The sequence below is a fragment of the Canis lupus genome, chromosome X, assembly GCF_003254725.2.
Source record: "Canis lupus dingo isolate Sandy chromosome X, ASM325472v2, whole genome shotgun sequence".
Taxonomy (NCBI): Eukaryota; Metazoa; Chordata; class Mammalia; order Carnivora; family Canidae; genus Canis; species Canis lupus.
Genome location: NC_064281.1, coordinates 120,544,708 through 120,550,308, shown reverse-complemented (window position 1 = coordinate 120,550,308; position 5,601 = coordinate 120,544,708).

The following is a 5,601-nucleotide window of genomic DNA, read 5'->3' as shown; positions in this document are numbered from 1 at the left end:
TTCTGCCCTTAGGTTATTTTTATTATCGGTTCCTTTGTACTAAAACACTCTTCTTTCAGACATTTAGTAATGCCCTCCCTGACCATCCTATGTAAAATTATAACCCACTCTCCCCAGCACTCTTAATCCTACTTACCTTACTCCACTTGTTATTTTTCCCCAAACCACATATTACCTCTAAAGTGCTATAAGTATTCCTATTAAATGTATTTTTTATGGTCAGCCTCCTCCCCTGGAAAGTGTTCCCCACAAGGGCAGGAATTTTTATTTTCTCCTTTCTTTAGCATCTGAGACAGTGCCTAGTGCATGGTAACAAGTGTTGATTGAATAAATGAATAAGCCTGTCTCTTTCCTCTCCTTTCCTTCACTCTTTACCTCCTTTGAAGAAGAGGTGTTCATCCTCCACTAGTAGACCAGTTCTGCACACTGAACTCTGACCATACCCAACTGCCTCCTTAATGACTTCCTCCCTTCCCTCTTCCCTTCAATTGGCTTCTTCCTTGTAGCCTATAAACATGTCTCATTCATATTTTAAACACAAAAATCCAAGTTTTCCAAATATTTGCTTCCCTCTAGCTGTTGCACTCTGTCCTCCTTCACTGTAAACTTCTTGAGAAGTTGTCTATGTTTTCTGACTTCACATCCTCACCTCATTCACTCCTCACAGAAGACACTTTCTAGACCTCATCATTCTCAAATGGTGCCCACCAGCATTTGCTAGTTCCTTCCTTGAAACTCTTTATCTTGTTCTCTGAGGCCTTGGTCCAGACCCTAACGACCCAGAGAAGAATCAGACGTGGCTCCTTCATTAAGCTGCATCCCCACTTTTGGTCTGGGAGACAGTGACAACTCTCCCTGCTTTCCAGCCAGACTTCAAGCTATCCTTGCTCATATCCTCCCTTCTCTCACTGTCCCTTTCCTGCACTCTTCAACCCTCTGTGAACTGGCCCTGCTCCAATGCTCCACTGCGACAGCTTGTGTCAAGCTTACCAATGGCTTCCCTGTTGATAAACCCAATGGACTTCATTCAATCCTTGTCTTACTAGAACATTGTTGAACTTGCCATCCTTTTTTATTTTTAATTTTTATTTATTTATGATAGTCACAGAGAGAGAGAGAGAGACAGAGACACAGGCAGAGGGAGAAGCAGGCTCCATGCACTGGGAACCCGATGTGGGATTTGATCCCGGGTCTCCGGGATCGCGCCCTGGACCAAAGGCAGGCACCAAACCACTGCGCCACCCAGGGATCCCTGAACTTGCCATCCTAATAGAAATTCTCCTCTCTTCTATTGGCTACTGTGACAGTTCTCTCAGGGCTCAAGCTTACGCCATCCTCTTTCTCCCTGGTTGGTTGCATCTAGTCTCATGGCTTTGAATAGCAGCCATGTGGTGGGACTCTCAGTCTCCATTCCCAGCCATGCCTCTCCTCCCTTGCAGCCTTGCAGCAAGAATACTTGCTCAGTGGTTCAATTCTCCAAGGTATAGAGCCTATTTTGTCCACTCCATTATCACCTTCTTGAAATAGGAGCCTTGCTCTGCCATGCGTATCTGGGGCTGGGCTCTTGCTTCCTGGTCAGACACTTCCTAGGTACTGTTCAAGATCTCAGGGATACCAGGTGTGCCTGCACTACTATTTGTCAGTAATTTATCATTAATGGTGAAAATGGCACATAAGTTTTGTTCATTCAGCTAGTTTCTACTAGAGGATCTGAAATTCAAACCTAGTCCCACCTGTAGTGGGGCACAGGGACCTAATCAGCACCCTGTGCTACCTCTACCTCTACTATCTATCTATCTGCTCTGAAGCCTGGTTTTCTGCTGTTTGTCCCTCTATCCATTTTAGCTCCCAGCTTAGCGCTATAGATAGTGCTTCCTCCAGCTTGCCTCCCCCAGTGTCCCAAGCATCTTAGTCTTGCCGTAAGCCCAGATACTTAACTAGCTAAGAATCTCGCACAACTTGTTGAGACTGGTATTTTCCTCTTGGTCTAATAGGAAAAACACGTTGTGCATGTGTTACAGTTTGGGCCAATTTAGACAAGAACACACAGACTTTAGGACCAGAAGCTCTGGTTTTACCCCTAAACCACATGTATAGCAGGACACATGGTTTGGTATTGATTATTAAATGTGATCATTCACAGCTGACAAAGGGGTTGCTCATGGCTGTTCTGATCAATGGATAGCTTGGTTTAGTTATGAAAATACAGCTGAGGGGATCTCTGGGTGGCTCAGTAGTTTGGTGCCTGCCTTTGGCCTGGGGCGTGATCCTGGGGTCCCAAGATCGAGTTCCGCATCGGGCTCCCTGCATAGGGCCTGCTTCTCCCTCTGCTTGTGTCTCTGCCCCTCTCTCTCTCTATCATGAATAAATAAATAAATCTTTTTAAAAAAAGAAAAGAAAATGCAGCTGATATATTGTTTTTTTTGTTTATATCCAGTTTGAATATCAAGTTGTAGAGAGATATATTTGAAGCAATCAGCACAGGATAGAGAAGTGGGGATACACACACACACACACACACACACACACACACATCTAGACAATAAATATGAAGGTTCTTGGAACATTAGAAAGTGAAACACAAAGTGCAAGGGACTATTCTCATTACTGGGACTAAAAGCTCTCCCCCCACCTGCCCCCTTCCTTCTGCCTTCCTTATTACTATTTCGCTACCCTGGTCACCTGGGGGAAGACACTGCATCATCTCTAGCAATCCCATTTCCCTTGCCTCCTCCCCCAATCCAAGTAGCCATCAATTGTGTCAGTTAAGCCACCACTCCCCATGTTGCTCTCTCCCTTCTAATCATCCTAGTGACTCTGCTCTCATTCAGATCTATACAATTCCATTTCTGGGAGAAAAAGGGCTCCAACCTGTTCTTCCTGTAAACACTTTTGCCTGACCTATTAGAGGGTCGCCTTGAAGAACAGTTCTGACATGCAGTGTCCCTGTTTGAAAATTTTCTGTAACTTCATCTTTGCTTACAAGAGAAAGTGCAGGTTCTTGGCTCAATATTCAAGGCCCAACACTAGCCTGTCTAGCCTGCCACTTCAGCTTTATCTCTGACAATGCCTCTTCATGCAAATTCTCCCAGCAAACTCCTCCTTGTTTTCTATCAAACACCACACATTTCTGATTTCAATATCTTGACTGGCTCTATGCTTGGAATGTCCATCTCTGCACCTCTGCCAGTAAGGCCCATCTGTTGCTGCAAGTCTCAAGTCCATGTAAATAAAGCACAGGCTCCTCCTCCTAATTGCAGTTTCCAGAACTGCCCAACCAGAGGGATATCTGGTCTTCCTGGGGACTCCAGGGCATCCTGACTTTTTACCTTGTGCTAGTAATTTCCGAGAGAAGTCCCTTTTCTTCTCTTGAGCCACATATGTGAGAGCCAAGACTACGTGCAAGGCCTTGCTTTCTATCTGTCCATTGCCAAGTCTGTGGCCTGGCATAGACAAGCACGCAGGAAGTACTTGGAGAGCTGCAACACAGTAATCATGCCCTGCCTTTTACAAGGCTCATGAGTTTCCACAGGTCCTTGCAGCTATCCTTTTGGATGAGGTGGGTAAGGAAGATGGTAAAGTGTGATTAATCTCCACCGTTAAGAGAAAGGTGTCCCAGATGGGTCCTCTGATTAGGGCACTGTAACTGCCTGCCTCTTTTGGCTGCCTGGGACTCAGTCACTTATTCAGCAAATATAACTAATGCTGGCCATTAAGCACTGTGCTCTACCCAGGGGAGTTCCATCTCTTGGAACTCCAGTGTCAGTGGAGGAAGGAACATCCATATAAGACATTTCAAGCCTAAGGCCGCTCTCCGCAGCACTCTGGTGCTGGACAGGAAGGCAGGCAGATGGTGCACAGCTTTCTTCTTGTAGTATGCTTGGGAATGCTCTGCATGTACTTCATTCCTGCTTTGCAGCATATTGCCCTAGGGCAAGAGTGGTTATATCATTTGCAGGGCTGAGGGAAAAAATAAAAATGCAGAGGCATGTGCTCAACAATTATTAAGAATTTCAAGAGGAGGACTGCAAAGCATCAAGCAAAGTGGGGCCCTTCTGCACAGGTCACAAGCCCATGAAGTTTGCCCTGCCACATGGCTAGGAAGTATGCACACAAGAGGTCTGAATGTGTCCTGCAGTCTTTTCTTTTCTCTCGCACAGAGGCTGAAGGAGCCTAGATCCCAGTAAACTCGGTGGCAAAAGAACACACACAGCTGCACACAGGCCAGAAACAAATATTTGTGTAGTGCCTCCTGTGTCCCCAGAACTCCTATAAGTTTCATAGATATGGTTGAAAACCAGACACACATGTTTTTTTGTTTGATTTAGCTTGGTTTCTGTCACTGAGCTTGCTCCAGTTGGGAAAACCCACTATAAACAAGCTCACAAAGAAATGCCCAGGAACATCATCAGTTAGTGGGCAGTTTTGTGGAGATGATGAAGCAGAGTGATGGGGTAGGGGTAGGGCAGTGGAGAGGGAGTATTAGGTTAGCTTGATATGGCAAAGGCAAAGGCTCTCCAAGGAGACTACTGCTAGCTACGATGCACACGGCCCCTTCTAGAGCAACAGGTGAGGATGCTGCTGATGTTCAGCATCAACTTGGCAGGCAAATTTCTGCAATCTTTTTCCCTCTCAAGCAAATCCTGAGGGTCTCAGTGACAACGAGGATGCTTGAGACTCTTCACTATCACCACTGTTTGAGGGCAGTGACCGCCACCCTCATCCCCACCCCCAGTGTCTACTCACTTCCACTTCTGGCATGACTGAGAGCCAAGTCTCCAGAAAGATTTAGCCAGCCAGTCTTGGAGAGGAGGTTTTTGAGGTCCCTCCACCCTCAGATGGTCCCTCTCACACCCAGGCCCCAGGGCTAAACCTGAGTCAGTCAGTGCCTCCATGTGGCTCCGGGAAAGTGCTCCAGGGATTGCTTAGGCCTGGTCCTTTGTGGTGGGTCCTCTCCCCTACCCTTAACACCTGCGAAACTGGCCTGTGAAGTAGCTGAGACCAGAGCCTGCTGGAGAGACACCCCCACCCAAGTGTCTCTTCTTCCCCTGTGCCAAGGAAGGTACTCAGTTACCCAACTTCCTTCGGATGCCTAGAGATGTACTCTGAAGGACCTGAAGGTCTGGAGGTGGGGTAAGGGAAATCTCAGAGGCCAGGAGATCTGGGGAAGCAACAGGTGATAGGGGAGGGAGTCTAGGGCAGGCAGCCACAGTTCGATCCCGCAGTGCGCTAGCGGACTGGAGGGGGTCTAGGAGGAGGCAGGAACCCCCCGGCCCCTGCATCTCCCCTTTCCAGGCCCAGTGTGTGGCCGTCCTCTCAGCCGCCGCCGCCGGCCTCCGGTTTCCCCCGCCTGGGGCCCGCGCCGCGGCTCGCCTCTTCCTCCCTTCCCCCGTCCCCCGCCCCTGGCTGTCTGGCAGCGCCGCAGTCGTGGCGGCAGGGGGCGGGGGGCCTTGGCGACCGGGCTCCCTCCTCTTCCCCCTCCTCCTGCCTCCCGCCCGCGCGAGCCTATCCACCCCACTCTCCGCAGCGGCAGCAAACACGTCGTCGGAGATTTCCATCGGGGCTCAGGGGGCGGGGCCAGGGTGGGGGGCGCGGGGCGGG